Raw genomic sequence first — 19,137 nt, forward strand, 5'->3', positions numbered from 1 at the left:
GGAGGCAATCACTAACCTCTACTCACAAACATGGGTTCAAATAAGGAAAGGAGATGGGCGAAGCATTACAAACAAAATTCCAACCAGCAACGGACTAAAACAGGTGTGCGTGCTGGCCCCCTGTCTTTTTAACATCTATACAGCCGACCTAGAGAAGACACTTCGCTCGATACAAGCTGACCACCCCAAAATTGGGTAAAACACCAATAACTAGTCTCCAATGTGGACAATATCGTCCTCCTATTCCAAACACCCATAGGCTTGGAGCGACTGATTTCTCAACAAGGTGCATATACCACCTCTGCTCAATTGATAATCAATCATCAAAAACAAAGGTCATGTGCTTTTCCAAATGCCATAAAAAATTCCCCAAATGCATATGGATGTAAAATGAGAAACCACTGTCCCAAGTGGATTCTTATAAATATCTGGGGTTCCAACTAGACCGCTACCTCAATTTTAAGCAACACCTGGAACAAGGAAAAACAAATGCGAAATAACTGCTATTCGCATTCAAAACTTTACAGAAACAACTCAACGGCTATTCCAGAAGTCATCTGCTTTTATTGCAGCAAAGTTTCTGCCATCCATACCATACAGATCGGAAATGTTGAACCCAAAGGTTTTAAACACAGTTCAATCTAGCCTCTTCAAGAAAATGTCGTAATCCCACGATACATCTCACAGGCACAAATACGACTAGAATACGGCCTAAAAAAATCAGATAAGGGCAAGACAAGGAAGCTTGGCCAAATATTATTGGAGGATGAGGGCAGCAGAAGATAACACCTTAGCCCATTATTGTTGGCAGGAAATTGAAAATCAATCTAGGCTGAGCAAATCCATTTTTACATGCTTTAAAGAGTCGCTGACCGCATTACATCTAGATGAGGCTTGGCTTACAATAACTACCTACTCTGGATTTAAAAACAAAGCCAATATAGCAACCAAGTGGATCCCACTGTTACTGTATAAAGCCGCCTTTGCCCACAAACAGCACGCATGAGCCGTGATACAATCTTACAAAATGCTGAAACCCCAACCGTAATTGTCCGAATATTTTTCACACCATAAAAAGTGAAACCTGACACTATTGAGGCTGGTATCATTCCCCTCAAAAGATCTCACCCCAAAATGGAAACAGACATGGATGACAAAGGAATGCTGCCTCTGCGTACAAGGTGACGAGTCACTATTACATCTTCTATGCATCTGTCCTTCACTACTAGATACCGGGCAAACACTCCTTTGGGAAATGCTGAAGAGAGAACAAATAAGGACTTGCAGAGCGGCCATCATAAAATACCTCACGGCTCGTCTGTTCAAATGTCCTGCAGAGCTATAAAACTTTGGAACATTGCGCCAAAAGACTTAGACAAAAAAGAGAATTGATCCGAATCTGTCAAAATGGAACCGCCTTGCTGATTTACTTTTTAATCTTTTTGCTCACATCTTTTTTGTCACATTCTGTAGAAGCAAGTTAGTTTTAAATCTACTCATTCAGGAGATTTTTCCTCCATTATATGATTTTGATGTGTTTTATTCTTCGATTTTAAATAAATGATTACTTGATGCTTTATGTACCCCAATGGCTTGTCCCACCCTTTTACGATTTTAACAAAATCAAATAAAAGTATAATTGACTTGGCTTGACTTGGTGTGGTGAGACTTTTTTGATATTTTTGGTTGTTACAATAACTCATCTTAAAATGGCTTCTGTAGAACCATCTCAACATCCAGAGCAGGAAGAAGAGGATGAAGAACTGCAGAAAGCTGCACAAGAATCAAGGGTGTGACAGTTTTCTCCATACATTCTGAAGGAAAACAATTATTGCAAAAATTATTCGGTGTACAATTTGTAATCGGAAGATCTGCAGAGGAACAGGAGAAAATATTTTCTCGGGACATCATCTTCCATGTGGAAACACATGAGTATCATCTATCCTAGAGCCATAGCAAGAGCAGAAAGAGAAAAAGAAGCTGCAACTCTTCCATTTCTGCTGAAGGAGCAGCACTTACTCCTGGAAACCCCCATTCTACCCACTATGATGTAGGCACTTCCACCAATCATGCTAAGATGCAGGACATGATGTTGGTATGCGTAAAGCTCAACAAAGTGGTATCGATAGCAGAGTAGGCAATGCCTGCATTCATTAAGGTTGTTAATCAGCACAGAAGTAGTATACTTCATTATTCTCTTTGTACTTCTCAACTACCAAGGTGTAATTCCCTTCTCTTTCCTTTTGATCATTCAGTAAAAGAACCACTATATTTTGGTTAAAAAAAGAATAAATATATGTTGTTTGTGTTAGTGACGTTTTATTTGTGTGTGTGTTTATTAGTAAAATTTAATGTTTTTAGACATGCAACCATGTCCATGCCTTTTGCATCTGTGTCTGACAGAGTATGTCATTGTATATGCATGTATATGAGCCATTGAGCTAGTGTGTAGGGAGTTTGAGTGCATGTGTCTGACTGTGTTTGCGAATATGTATGTCTGTGTCCAATTGTGCATCTGCATGAGTGAGTGTGAGTAAATGTCTGTAGTTGTGTGGAGAAACATAATGAAAATGGGGATTCCAGAAGCTCTTTTTCAGTCTAATTGTCTTCCTACATTCATCAACTTGGTGTAGAGTTCAGATGGGGGCTCATGGGACTGACACATTAGATATCCGTTCTAAATGGCCTGAAACAGAGATGTTTACTTTCCCCTCTTTTATGTTACTTATTCCTAAGTGATCTACCAGACTGTTAAAAAAAAAGAAATTTCCTCCTAAAATAGCTTCACGCAACATATACGTTCTAATGTTTGCTGATGATGTGGTAATTTTTTACCTTACACCTATTGGTTTCCTGCGTAACATAGATGCTCTTTTTAGGTACACTGAACAAATTTTTTGAAAGTAGATATTTCAAAAACAAACGGGGTACCATTTATGGAGAGGAAACATCTTATCATATTTTACTGGAAATTTGGGTGGGAGATCTGTAGAGGTAGTAAACATGTATACTTACCCGGGGAGAGTATTCTCACAGACACTCAAAACCACTTCCCATTTCCAGCATATGAACTTAAGGCTGCAGATCTTGCACACGCCTTAAAGAGATTTTACTGTGCCTCTGGAAAAGACATTTTAAATCCCTCCTCAAAATCAATTGTGCTAAAATTCGCCCTAACCTTGTCATATGCACTAGAATATGTTTCCATAAACAAATTGCATATCTTGAATACAAATGAAGTGAAATTATGCCTCAAAATAACCACAGTGAGCCAAGCTACACCAGTTCAAGCACTACCTCTAGAGCTCTCGATAGCAAGTGCCTACTCGAGAGCCTTGTCCAACATAAGTAGATGGGCATATAAACTATTGCATGCAGAAGAAGGCTCTTTAAGAGCCCTCTTAAAGCAAGAAACGTTTAAGGTCAATACAAGATATTGCACTTTTAATGAAAATCTCACGATAGCTTTAGAGCACTTTACATGCTTTATAACACTCTTGCAGTTTTGGTCAACTGTGCATTTGAAGCTATTTTTCAAAACATGACTCAGTGACTAAGTTTCAACCTAGACATTGCAAACTGTTCCCAGGTATCACACTATAGGCCTTTCATAGTTACTCTAGAGTATAAGACTTACCAAAAATATTTGAGATTCACCCTAGAACACAATGTCCAACGCTGCATCATTATGCTTTGTTTAGGGATCTAACTAATAAATGTCCACAAAAAATTCTAGAGCGATAAAGGTGACAAGACAGGATCATGCGAACTATGTAGAGGAGGAGTTCAAGATATAGTTCATGTGTTATATATCTGTCCCAACAAAGTCCTGGTTAAAGCTCAGCATCATGTTTTAAAACCTTAATATTTTAGTTATAACCTATTTACTATCAATGACCTGATCACCTTAATTAGATCACCCCAAATTAATGTGTTTGTTACAAATTGTATACATTTTTTAAATCTTTTTTTATCACTACTTTAAAAAGAAAATATGTATATGGTTTGCTAAATTTATAATTTATCAATTTTGTATTCATTTTAAATTGTTGATCTCTGAAGAAGTCTAAATCAATTAATACACTGAAATGTTGTGGATGTGTGAGCACATGTGTTTCTGTATGTGAGTGTGTGTCTGACAGAGTGTAGGGTTGTGTATGTGTGTATATGTAAGGAGTGAGCGCATGTGGAGTATAAATGCATGTGTCTGCCCGACTGGACTGTGTGAAGGTATGTATGTTTGGACCCAATTGTACATCTGTTTGAGTGGATGTCTCTTGTCACAGTCAATGGTTATGTTTCTGTATATATGAGCAATTGAGTGTGTAAGCAGTGTGAGTGCATGTGTCCGATTGTGTTTGAGGGTATGTATCTCTGGGTCCAGTTGTGCATCTGTGTGTATGAGTGGATGACTGTGTCTGTGGGAGTTCATCTGTCTGTGTGTCTCAGTGAGAGTCAAAGTTCAAAGGTTTTGTATATGTGTATTTGGATAATTGAGTTAGTGTGTAAGGAACTGTGAGTGTATGTGTCTGACTGAGTGTGTAAGGGTATACATATCTGGGTCCAGTTGTGCATCTAGGTGAGTTTATATCTGTGGTAGCATGAGTGTGTACATGTCTGGGTGTGTGTAACAGTCAAAGGTTGTGTATTTGATTATATGAGCGAGTGAATGAATAGAAAATGTTGGGTCCAGTTAAGCATCTCCATGTGTAGGTGTTAGTGGATGACTGCGGTAGTGTTAGTACATGCATCTGTGTGTCTGAGTGACAGTCACTGCTTGTGTATGTATGTTTATGAGCCAGTGAGGGAAGGTGTAGGGAGCTTGGCTGCATGTGTCGGACTGAGTATGTGAGTGTATGTATATGTGGGTCCAGTTGCTCATCTACATGAGTGAATGTGAGTGGATGTCCCTAGTAATTTGAGTATGTACATGTCTGTGTGTTTCCAGAGTGAATACTCGTGAATGTGTCTATATGAGTGAGAGAGTGAGTGCATAGGGGGTGGGAGTGTAAGAGTATGTCTGAGTGTGTGAAAGTATGTGTGTGGGAAACAGCCTCTACAACGCAGCCATTACACACAATACCATTACTATGCATCCATTACAATGCATATGTCTCTACCATGCATGTCTTTACCAAACAAGATTTTACAATGCATATACCTTTACCACGCATACCATTACAAAGAGAATGAAAGTATTTCACAGGTATGTATGAAAGCCTTTATATATATATATATTTTCGAGTGCTGCGTAACCAAGTGGTTGGACGAGAGGCCTCTGTAATCAGGCACTTCAACAGTGCATTTCACAGAAGGGGACGGTAAATATTTACCATGCAGCAGAATGAACTGTGTATCCTTGGAGCATGCCAATTAAGAGCGCTAATTGTGAAAATGATAAAGCCATACAGGCTGGAGAACTGAAATTACATGCTCTTAGGAAAACTAATGAATTACGAATTTCCGTAGTCCTCTGTCTGTGTTAATGCTGAACATCCAATCAGATGTAAGTTACCTGGTTAAAAACATCAACACGACAGGTAACTTTGTTCACTGTTTAATTTACAAAGCAAGCAAGAAGAAGGCTAAGCGCCGAAACGCGTCCTTGCATTAAATATGGTTTGAATACAGAAGCCTCGTGAGTGAGTTGTTCCTTTGGGACCGGAGCCTGCAATTTACTAAATGGACCCACCTCCATTTTTAACCGCACCCGTCCTCAAGAGTGCAGCAGTCGCCAAAGGTGGATTTGGAGCGTCGTGTATCACACAAGCGCATTGCACCGCCACAAGGGATTTGGTCACCGAAACCGACGCAAGTCGACAGTTATCTACAGCTGTTGGTGACACGGGTATTTAACCGGCTCCTGCTTCGAGTGCTGCGTAACCAAGTGGTTGGACGAGAGGCCTCTGTAATCAGGCACTTCAACAGTGCATTTCACAGAAGGGGACGGTAAATATTTACCATGCAGCAGAATGAACTGTGTATCCTTGGAGCATGCCAATTAAGAGCGCTAAATGTGAAAATGATAAAGCCATACAGGCTGGAGAACTGAAATTACATGCTCTTAGGAAAACTAATGAATTACGAATTTCCGTAGTCCTCCGTCTGTGAATGAATGAATGAATACATTTTATTGCTGGTTACTTAAAACCATAACATAAAACTTTGATATAGAACAGAGTTTATAAAAATATCAGCATTTAAAAGAAAACAATAGTTAAAATCCGTGGACGTCAAGCAGACTTGCAGTTAACTGGGTCTCTAGGAGGTGAAGCCGTCAGCAGTAATCGAGTCTGTTTGATGAATTTGCCAAACGAGGCCATATGTTTTACTGTGTTTAGTGTGTACAATTGATGAATCGCCTCATTGGCTGTGCGGGTGCCCAGTTGTAATAAAATTGGCCGTAGGTGGAGACTGCGGGCAGTGCGCAGGGCCGGGCAGCAAAATAGAAGGTGGGCCAGAGACTCGTGTTTGTAGCCGCAGAGCCGGCAGCCCTTGATCGCCGATGTTCTCAGTTTGGTGTTATATATTTCTTGAAGTGGCAGGGGGTGTAACCTGAATGCCAAGATCCTAAGTAAGGCTGCTCTGCCCACTGCCTGCGTGAGATGGTGTTTAGGACTGAACCCTTTTTGTGGCAGGGTTTGGCTTTCGTGCAGGCCTTTATTGTCCAACTGTTCCAGGTCAAGTGCACGAGAATGAATGCGAACTTGTTTTTTAAGTATGCATTTGATGGCGGAGTACTTAATAATCTTAGGGTTCCAGTTCTCCAAGCCTAGTTTGAGCTGGTCTGCTCCAATTGCGAGAGCGGTTGACCATGGATTCCCAGGTTCGCAGAAAATATGTTTTAAGACCGCCTTCAACGATTTCTCTTGGGCCGCTGTAGTAAGGAAATAATATTTACACAGGAAGGCCGTCTCTTCCAGCGTTTGATGGTTCAAAGAGAATTCTAAGCGCACTAAAGTGTTTCGGGTGCACGCAGGTAAATGAAACAGCCTTTTGTGAGCACTGCTATTAATTTTTTCTAGTTCTTTTGTTAGTTTTCCGGGGAAAGCTAGTTGAGCGTAAGTGAGGGCGGGCATTAATTTTGCACGTAAAACTCTACGGATGGCCGTCGTGGTTGGGCTGTGCAAAGTAGCTTGTAATTTGCAGAGAGCATAGGTGATGCATTTCCCTTTTGTTTGATTTTTGTGCAGTTGAGCGCACGGACGCCCCGATTCAGTTAGCCAGGCGCCCAGGTAGTTGTATTTTTGTGCGCTTTCCAGTGTCAGCTGGCCAAGGCTCCATCTTGCTAGTTTCTTGCTCGGGTAATGGCCGAAGATGACAACTTTAGATTTTGATTGGTTGGCCACCAGCTTGTGGGCCACGTTATAGGTTGCCAAGGCCGACAGTGCTTTTTGTAGACCTATTTTGGTGTGGTCTAAAATTACCAGGTCGTCAGCGTATGGAATAAGCTGTATCTTGATGTCCCCGATCCTCGGCATGGCCAGTGCTGCACCTGTCAAGGCTTGACCCATGTCAGCGGTATACAAATTGAACAGGAGCGGTGCTAAAACGCACCCTTGCTTTAAACCCCGATTTGTTTTTATTTTCTCTGTTGCTGAGGTGTTGGAGAGTTTAATTCTGACCCACGTTTTATGATATAGCGATTGTATTGCTTTCAACAGTGCGGGGTTAATGTTCCAAAGTGCTAGCTTCTTCCAAAGGATTGTTCGGTCTACACCATCGAACGCTGCAGAATAGTCGATGAAGCAAGCGAAGAGAGGGAGACTTTTGCGGCTAACTGCTTGGTGGGCCAAATAAGAAAGGGCTATTATATTATCAGTCGCCGAAGCCCCAGATCTAAACCCTGTTTGGAAGAATGGTAAAAGACCTTCAGAACTTGCCCAGTGGGCTAACTCTGCCAAGATGGAACTGGCGTAGGCCTTGCCCTCGATGTCCAGGAGAGCAATCATACGGTAATTATTCGGGTTGGATTTTGGACCTTTCTTGTGAATCGGGTGTAGAAGCGACCCTCTCCAGGAGTCTGGCACGTCCCCCAGAAGCCGACATTCTGCGTAGAGGGGCGACAGAGTCTCCGACCAGAATTCTATGTTTGCCCTGAACAGAGAGCCGGGCAGGCCATTAGGGCCTGGGGCTCCATTATGCCTGATTTTTTTTAAAATTCGGGCGACTAAGGCTGTCTCGAGGTCCGCGTTAAATTTGGCAGAAGAGTCTAGTTCGCCAATTCCAGCGGGGTAGTTATTTGGATGGAGACTATGTTGATCTTCTTGATATAATGTCTCTACGTGGCTAACCCAGGACCGTGCATCAAGTGAGTTTTCTCTGTGGTTATGACCTAGAGCGAGGGTGTTTAAATAGCTCCAGAACTCTTGGGTTTTGCAAGGTCTTAACAGTTCTGTCTGTGTTAATGCTGAACATCCAATCAGATGTAAGTTACCTGGTTAAAAACATCAACACGACAGGTAACTTTGTTCACTGTTTAATTTACAAAGCAAGCAAGAAGAAGGCTAAGCGCCGAAACGCGTCCTTGCATTAAATATGGTTTGAATACAGAAGCCTCGTGAGTAAGTTGTTCCTTTGGGACCGGAGCCTGCAATATATATATATATATATATATATATATATATATATATATATATATATATATATATATATATATATATATATATATTACCTACTGGCATTCGCCAGAAGGTAGTTATAGTTAGGACCTAATTTCCATAGGAAATCCGCAACATTCTATTTGGAATAACGTTGGCGCCGATTGACGAATCTTCGTGAAATTTTCCAAACTTTTGGCCAGCTCCGGTCTGCTCCTATCCTGAAACTTTCACGGTGATTCGTCAAGCGGGGGCTGAGAAAAAAGGGGGGTCCCAAAACACATTTTCCCCATGCATTTTCCCATAGGACCTGTTGACGCAGCTACAGCCCGAACTGCTGAACGGAATTACACCAAATTTGGCAAAGAGGTAGTTCTCAGTTCAGACTTGTGCCTTTTGCTTAAATGGTGTAAATCCGTTAAGTAGTTCCTGAGAAAATTAGAGTTAAATAGATAGATATATCTGGGGGGAGGCTAACCACACATCTCATCGTGAGATCTGATTGGCTGTCAGTACTTCATCCAAGAAGTGTTGGCAGCCATCTTGGGGCCAATATACATGATAGCACCTCATTAAAAAGAATTGCAGTTAATAGAAGGTTTTAAGACTTTAGTTACATTATAAATCATTTGTTGATGGTACCATAGTCATTTTAGGAATTGTGGTGTGTTCTAAGGTGATTTTACCATGTGAAAAAGCCTTCTGCTGTGATATCATGAATCATGTTTGAGAGAAAACTATTCTCTCATGCTTTTTCCACAGAGGTTTGGAAGGTGATCTATAAGCTAAACTGAGAGCGTATTTTCTGTAAATTCACATTATCTTTCTCAGTCATGTGAGAATGAAGTCTGACATTCTCAGTAAAACATGTACATCCAACAATGGCAGAGACTGTCAGTTGACAGTCCTACTTATGACAAACGTATTGCACACCTGAAGCCATCTTCATTGGAATAACGTGGTAACTCTTAAAACATTTAATTTAAAAAGGAACAAAATGAGGAGGTTCATTTTGCCATAGAAAGTATGATTAGTGCTGCAGAAAGAAAAATTAGGGCACATTTTGAGTGACTTCTGAAATCCTCTTCTATTTCATTAACAAATTCTGACATGCAGACTGAAACATGTATTTTCAATACCAGCAGCAGACTTCCCTGGTGAGCAGTGGCTTTACTACAGTGATCTAATAAGCAACTAGAGTGCTAACATTCTGAATTTATTGCAAATGTGTGACACATCTGAATGCCTTCTTGATGGAATCAAAGTAAAAAACTGAAAGTATTTCCTACTGAGGAGACTGTAGTAAATGAGGAAATTAAGAAACTTCATAACTAATAAGTCTCTCAAAATGGCCACCAGAGACTAAAGAGCCCAAATGTAGCACAAATATCACCCAGATGTAGCCCAAGTATAGCCCAATGACAGAATGTCCCAGAGTGTTCTAACAAACAACTAGAGCGCTAACAGTCTTACTTATGACAAAAGTATGGCACACCTGAAGCCATCTTGATTGGAATAAAGTGGTAACACTTAAAACATTTAATTTACAAAGGAACAAAATGAGGGGGTTCATTTTGCCATAGAGATTATGATTAGTGCTGCAGAAAGAAAAATAGGGCACATTTTGACTTCTCAAATCCTCTTCTATTTCATAAAAAAATTCTGACATGCAGACTGAAACATGCACTTTGAATACCAGCAGCAGACTTCCCTGGTGAGCAGTAGCTTTACTACAGTGATCTAATGAGCAACTAGAGTGCCAACATTCAGAATTTATGGCAAATGTGTGACACATCTTGAATGCCTTCTTGGTGGAACCAATGTAAAAAACTGAAAGCATTTCCTACTGAGGAGACTGCAGTAAATGAGAAAATTAGGAAACTTCATAACAAATAAATCTCCCAAGACGGCCACCAGAGACAAAAGAGCCCAAATGCAGCACAAATATCACCCAAATGTAGCCCATATGTAGCCCAATGACAGAAGTGTGCAAAACACTTATTTTTTGTGTATTTGCAGTTTTATATAGTGCAGACTTGTCAGGTATTGGAGTGCGTTACATGAGCATTGGTTACATCACACAAGATCATATTCATTTTGGTTGTAGACATGGGGAGATTAAGTGATTTGACCAGAATCACAGAATTTTGAGCTGAAGCAGAAACTCCAACTTGGTTCCCCAGTTGCAAAGTCTGCAGCTCTGGAAGTAACACCACATCCTCTCCCCTAGGTGCAATATTTAATCAAGTGGTCAACTGGATAAAAAAACATAAAGATTACAAATAATTTAAAAGTTCTTTGTTACTATTTGAAAACTCAGAAAATATGTCCTCATTTTAGTTTTTTAGAGCACTAACCACAATTTTGATGTAAATAAAACCCTCTCATATGTGTAATTTCTAAAGGAAATGCTCTAGGTATTACAGTTTTGATTACATCAAGATGACGTCAGGCGTTCCACACTTTTGTAATAAATATAGAATATTAGCAATCTAGTTGTTCATTGGGATACTGTTGAGAGGCAGAGGCCAGGGGCACGGACTCTGAAAATTGAAGGCAGGTAGGAGAGTGTAGAGGCAACAATTTGACCACAATGGGCAGGCAGGCAGGGCAGTGGCAGCACAACAGACTATGGAGGGCAGTGGAAAGGGGGGCATGGAAACAAACCAACAATACAGGACTGGCAAGAGAGGCTGTGGCAATATAATAGACCATTGTGGGCAGAAGGAAGAGGCAGTGGTAGTACAACCATACATGCCAACAGACCCGTTTCAGCCAGGAAAAGTCCAATGTTTTTAAGATCAAATGGGCTTTATTTGATCGGTCTCCTGTCTACAATCTCCTCTTTTTCAATGTAACTCAAAGGCGAAAATCAATACCCCAGTTTTTTTTCAAAATCTCCCTCTTACCAAGTTCAAAATGTTCTCATGTATGGTACATTGGATCATGGTAAGCAGGAGGAATTGGGGTTAGGGACATGGACTTGGATAACAAAGGACAGGAGGGACATGGAGAGGTACACCAAACTGACCCTACAGGGCAGGCATCAGGGTTTGCAGCAGCACAATACACCACACAGGGCATGCGGGGTGGGAGTGCAGCACAAAAATCCATAGAAAGCAATAGGGAGGGGACAGAATCATGCACATGGACAACAGAGAACAGAGGGGAAAGAGGCAATGGTAGCTAGCTGACCATAACGGACAGACAGGAGAGAAAGCTGCTGCATAACAGACCATAAAGGGCAGGAGGGACGGATCAGGGGCATTACAATGGAACAGACAATCAGGAGGGAGGGAATAGGGGTCTGCACATAGAAACAGAGGGCTGGGGGCAAGGGGGCAGGGCAGGAGCAGCAAGATGACCATGGAGGTCAGGCAGGATGGGCACTAGAAACAAGACACACCATGGAGAGCAACAGTGAGACTATGATGGCATACACACAGACCATGGAGGGAAGGTGGGAGGGGGTCAGGGCAAGCTAGCTGACCACACAGGGAAGGTGGGAGGGGCCATGGCAGCACAGAAGACCATGCATGGCAAGCAGGAGGGTTAGTGGCAGCACAATGGCTATGATGGGCAAGAAGGAGGGAGCAGGGGCATGCACAAAGGACCATGGAGGATAGAAGGGAGGGTCAGGACCTGGGCACAGACAAGAGAGTTCAGAGGAAGGGGCCTCACAACAGACTGCGCTGGGCAGGCAGGAGGAGCAGCTGGAGCACATCAGACCAGGGAGGGCAGAAGGGTGTGGCAGTACAATGGACCATGGAGGACAGGAGGAAGGGGATAGGGGCATGGCATGTGGACAGGCAGGGTGGAGGTGGCAGGGACAGATTACAGTCATCTGACAATGCTAGGCAGGTGGGAGGGGAGTGGCAGCTCAACAGAACACTCAGAGTAGATAGGAGTGGTAGGTCCATGGAACATGGTGGGCAAAAAGGTTGGAGCAGGGGCATGCACAAAGACATCAGAGGGCAGGGGGAAGGAGAATAGGGGCAGCAAGCTAAGCATAGAGGCTAAGCAGGAGGTCAATGATGGGCCATAGAATTGGGCAATGGGGGGCAGGAGGAGTGTACTGGTACATCATGCTAAATGGAGGGCAGTGGCAGCACATCAGACCATGCATGGAAGGAGGGAGGAGGCTAGTCCATGGATTCAGACAACAGAGGATAGGGAGGAGGTGCATGGGGCAGCAAGCTAAGTGTTCAGAGTAGCTGGGTATTAGGAACTTTATTGTTTTTAAAATGTGTGTGTGCGAACTACTTAAAATATGAACAAGTATGCAGCATAATCTCACTTTTATTCAGGAAGAAGAGGACGTTTGTGACTGTGACTCCAGGCTCACTTGGCAGAAACAGCCCCTGACCCTCCACCCCCATCGCAAAATGTAATGCCCGTGAAAAGGGTAGGTGGACGCAGTATTATATAGAACATAGTCCTGAGAGCACGATTGAAAATGAAAACTAGATATAGTATATGGTATAAACTATGCACCAAAAAGTGTGATATAAGATGAACCGGGGCATGAAATATAACATGCAATACATTGTGTGCAATGACAGATTCATTGGAGAGCACGAGATAGTACAGGCACAAGCGCGTGCTATGCGATTTGCGCCTTGGAGTGTAATATGCACAGGGCAGTGTTGTGTAACCTAACTAGTCTCTAGAGTTGTAATATAAAATATGTGCTGGGGAGTGTAACGTTGCATATGCACTGTGATAAAGATATGGATCCCAGATTGTAATATGTATGGCATAGCGCTGTGCATTATAACATAGGCATCGAGGAAGGCACGTTAGATGGGGCAATATAACCTGTGCGAAGGCAAGTGTGGCATGACATATTCACGGGGTGGTGTTATAGTGCACATGGGCTAGAGAGTGTCATAGCATACGCACTAGCTGGTGGAATACAACACAGAGTTATGTGGCACTCGGCAGGCACTGGTGGGTGTAACACAGAATTGAGCTCAGCCAGGAGCACGCTGTGACTCTCAAGTGAGGTTCATCTCCTTTCCAGAGAGTAAAATAAAAAGTATTAAACATCCGGCGGTGGATGTGTGTTTTATTAACCATGAGGGGGGTTTCTTGCATAGTTTGGTCGAATTTTTGTAGAATCCCCTTTGAATGGCTTGGTGTGTGTGTGTATTAAATGTGCCCATCAATAGCTACCCATGTTTGTATAAATAAACAACAAGGGTGTCTACTTGGAGAGTACCCACCGGCGGGAGTGCCGGGATTAGGCACGGTAGGGCGTCAGACATGTCAGAGCTTCACTAGCGGTGTAAATACATTCCATTTGGATTCATTGTATGCATAGTCGCCTTTTAATGAATATCGCGCAAATGGTCATGGTGATAGTTACATACGGTTTGTCCAGCATGTCCTAGGTGTTTCTATAAATATATATTTATTTTAAATGAATAAAAAACAAAGGCCGGCCCCGGGGGATGGGGTCCCCGGGGCCAGAAGTGGCCTGAGGAGGGGGGCAACGCAGCCCCCCTCCTAAAGAATTTAAAAAAAAAGGCCAGATTAAGGCCTTGGGAGTGCCAAATTTGTTTTTTTCAACAAATAAATTAGGGTGCAGGCCCTGGGGGATGGGGTCCCCAGGGCCAATAAATTAGAAAAAGAAGGGGGGCCACACAGCCCTCCTTCTTAAATAAGTAAATAAATAAACAACCAGCATCGTGCCGGAGGCCACGGCAAACTCCTTGCAGCACTCTGCAAACGCGCCCCCTGGCCAGTTGTAAGTTGGGGTACTAATTCCCCTTCAATACTGAGGGTCACTGAGGGCCAACCAGCCCAACATGTATCTCCAGTATGCGCCAGGGAACTGCATTGCTCTGTGGCGCTTACTGGAGGTACCTAGTGGGCTAGTTTGACCCAAGGACCCTTAGGATTCAAGGGGACTTAATCTCTCAACTTAGAACGGCCACAGGGCGCGTTTACACAGTGGTGAAGGGAGGGGACGGGGCCTGAGGTGACGTGTGCAAACACACCCTGTGGCGCATTTTAAGTTGGGGAAATAATTCCCTTTCAATCCTGAGGGACCCTGGGGGCCAACTAGCCCACCAGGTGCTTCCAGTAAGCGCCACTGAGCTGCGTTGCAGAGAGGTGGTCCAGGCCGTGCCACTTTTTACACCTCTCTGCAACGCAGCTCTGTGGCGCTTACTGGAGGTACCTAGTGGGCTAGTTTGACCCTAGGGACCCTTAGGATTCAAGGGGACTTAATCTCTCAACTTAAAACGGCCACGGGGCGCGTTTACACAGTGGTGAAGGGAGGGGACGGGGCCTGAGGTGACATGTGCAAACACGCCCTGTGGCACGTTTTAAGTTTGGGGAAATAATTCCCCTTCAAACCTGAGGGACCCTGGGAGCCAACTAGCCCACCAAGTGCTTCCAGTAAGCGCCACTGTGCTGTGTTGCAGAGAGGTGGTCTAGGCCGTGCCCCTTTTTACATCTCTCTGCAACGCAGCTCTGTGGTGCTTACTGGAGGTACCTAGAATTCAAGGGGACTTAATCTCCCAAATTAAAATGGCCACAGGGCGTGTTTACACAGTGGGGAAGGGAGGGGATGGGGCCTGAGGTGACGTGTGCAAACACGCCCTGTGGTGCGTTTTAAGAGGTAGTTTTAATCCCCTGCCCTATTATATACTAGGGGCTTACAGAGGAGGTCATGCTAATCACAGGGGGACCCCAACGCATAGTGTTCCCTAGTGTATGTAGGTGTTTTCACTGTATTCTGAGTGTCTTTTAACATAGCACTGGCTCTAGGACTGGTTAGTCAGACTCAGTTACCTCCAGTATCCGTCTGTAAAAGTTGAGGGTACAGGATGATTTTGCAACAAGACTTCTTTCTGCTCTTCTGTTTGTTCTTTCTGCACGTTATCCTTCTTCCTGCACTTTTCTTCGTCTTTGAGGACTTCTGATGCTTCTTTCTGCATTTCTTTTTTTGCTTTCTCTGCACTTTTTCTTCTTTCTTCACATGTCCTATCTCTGTAGGTATAGTTAGAAATTAGCATTTCACTGAAAAAAACATAGGTTTCAGGGGCGTTATAGTTAGCTGGACTTTTCACTCATACAAAACCATTGAAATGCCCCCGTTATAGTTGGTTCAGCTAACTAATACTGCCGCGCCCGCGATGCACTGCTGATGACGTCACATACTGCATCACTCATGACATGGACAGTGACATCACTCATGACATCACTGATGACATCTCAAATGACATCACTGATGACATCACTGATGACATCATCATTGTGATAGAGTGGCAGACCTCCTCTCCCCCTAATATAACCTTTGATACACACATTCAAAAATAGAAACTAAAATTTATAAAACAATGGACATACCAATACCAGTTACAACAACCTATTCAGTAATTCTAAGATCCACATACACATCCACTCATTCACCAACAGTTCTCTACAGTCACTCATACATGTACTCACTCATCATTTGTACTCATACCCCTATACATCCTGTTACACAAAGCCACTCATCCATGGAGTTACTCACACACATAGTCACTCATGCTAATAAAGAATCAAACATCCATTTACTTGCATATACAGTTATACACACATCACCCCACTTACTTCTACAGAAATTTACATATACGTAGTCTTTTTAACAATCACTTATAGAAACACATACTTATTCATACAGGAACTCTTTCAATCTCTCACTCTCACATATACTCACTTATATACACCAATAGTCATATATACTAGTTTAAAACATATGTAGTTACTCATAAAGACACTATTGAGACAGTCATTCACTCACTAACACACCCATGCACACACTCATCCACCCATACAATCCTGCACACATGCTGTCTTCAACACATACAAACAGTGAGTCACTCATTCATGCACCTATGCACTACGTAATACCCCCCACCAAAACATACAGACACTCAGACATTCATACTGATACTCAAAAAACCAACTAATAACCTATATAGACACTCATGTAGCTACTCAACAACCCATGCAGCCACTTATACACAAAGTGAGAGACTGATACAGATATTTACATATTTAAACATTACTCACTAAGCCATGTATTCACTAAGATATACTTAATCATTCAGTTATACAATCAAATTTTTCAAAAACAAATCATCCATTTAGACACTTATATACCCATTTATTCTTCCATCGACCTTAAGATATACATATATAAAACATATGTAATTTTCAGAAAAACACACATCCACTGGATGATGTCATCAGTGATGTCATTTGAGATGTCATCAGTGATGTCATGAGTGATGTCACTGACCATGTCATGAGTGATGTAATGTGACGTCATCAGCAGTGCATTGCGGGCATGCGAGTTATAGTTAGCTGAACTAATCATACATCATCCAAGTGACAATCAGATACACCTCATCATACACTAGTATAACCTTTCATCACTCACTGTAAAATACAGAGTACCATACTTAAATCCATTGACACACCAATACAAGTTTCTAAAAACCCACTCAGTGATTCCTAGATCTACACACACATCTAATCACTTACCTATATATTCACTCATACATGCTGTCAATGATCAATAGAACACTATCAAATATACTTATACACCTATATCGACATTACACACCAGCACACTTCATATTCACTTATGCAGTCATCCTACTCATTTATGCAAACAACGAATCCTACTTACATTTACTCAGCTACACACTTATACAAACACCATTTCATTTATTCATATAGATAGTAACTCATACTTAGTGTGTTATAAAATCACTATTACAAGTATACAGTTATCCATACAGTCACTCATACAATCACTGAGTCTTATGTATACTTATTTATATACAACTGTCACATACACTGCCTTTTATTTTTCTAGTTTCTTGGACATGTACCATTAAGAGATATATTTGCTCATCAGCACACCCATAACGAAATTCACTAACCCAAACAACTGTTATAACATGTAGTCTTAACCTCATATACCTACTGAATCAACTATTCACACCACTTTCATCAGTAGAGATTACAGTCTTTCAAATGTGGGGTTTGCTGAGTATGCTGCAAACATCCTTCTCAGATCAGGAACCTCTCACAGGCAAGGGGGTGCTTCATCCACAAGCTCGTCTGCTCAATGACTCACGGGAGTACTATTAAACAGGAACAGGGTTGGGAACACACCGCTTCACCTCCCAGCAAGGTTCGCACCTGGCATTGTGGTAAATGCAGTTTTGGTTACTTGCTTGCTTCAAGAGTGTTGGGGTGTTTCGACACAGTTGGCACAAATAGTGCTAATCTCTAGACACGTGTTTCTGGTTCTTTAACAGTCATCAGTAGAGATTACAGTCTTTCAAATGTGGAGTTTTCTAAGTAGGCTGCCAACATCTTTCTCAGGTCAGGTACGTCTCACAGGCATGCGGGTGTTTCATCCACGAGGTCGTCAGCTCAATGACTCACGGGAGAACTATTAAACAGGAACAGGGGTGGGAGCACACCGCTTCACCTCCCAGCAAGGTTCGCCCCTGGCATTGTGGTAAATGCATTTTCGGTTACTTGCTTGGTTCAAGAGTGTTTGAGTGTTTCGCCACAGTTGGCGCAGATAGTGCTGATCTCTAGACACGTGGTTCTGGTTCTTTAACGGTCATCAGTAAAGATTACAGTCTTACAAATGTTGGGATTGCAGAGTATTCTGCCAACATCTTTCTCAGATGAGGTAACTCTCAAAGGCATGCGGGTGCTTCATCCAAGTGCTTGTCAGATCAATTACTCACAGGAGTACTAATAAACAGGAAAAGGGGTGGGAGCACACCGCTTCACCTCCCAGCAAGGTTCATCCCTGTCATCGTGGTAAATGCAGTTTCAGTTACTTGCTTGCTTCAAGAGTGTTCGAGTGTTTCGCCACAGTTGGCGCAGATAGTGCTGATCTCTAGACACTTGTTTCTGGTTCTTTAACTGTCATCATTAGAAACTACAGTCTTTCAAATGTGGAGTTTGCTGATTAGGCTGCGTACATCTTTCTCAGGTCAGATACCTCTCACAGGCATGCGGGTGCTTCATCCACGAACTCGTCAGCTCAATGACTCACGGGAGTACCAATAAAAAGGAACAGGGGTGAGAGCACACTACTTCCCCTCCCAGCAAGGTTCGCCCCTGGCATTGTGGTAAATGCAGTTTCAGTTACTTTCTTGCTTCAAGAGTGTTTGAGTGTTTCGCCACAGTTGGCGCAGATAGTGCTGATCTCTAGACACGTGGTTCTGTTTCTTTAACTGGCATAGATAGAGATTACAGTCTTTGAAATTTGGGGTTTGCTGAGTAGGCTGCCAACATCTTTCTCAGGTCAGGTACCTCTCACAGGCATGCGGGTGCTTCATCCACGAGCTCATCAGCTCAATGACTCATGGGATTACTATTAAAAAGGAAGAGGGGTGGGAGCACACCGATTCACCTCCCAGCAAGGTTCGCCCCTTGCATTGTGATAAATGCAGTTTCAGTTACTTCCTTGTTTCAAGAGTGTTCGAGTGTTTTGTCACAGTTGGCG

Source organism: Triturus cristatus, chromosome 8, assembly GCF_964204655.1.
Source record: "Triturus cristatus chromosome 8, aTriCri1.1, whole genome shotgun sequence".
NCBI lineage: Eukaryota > Metazoa > Chordata > Amphibia > Caudata > Salamandridae > Triturus > Triturus cristatus.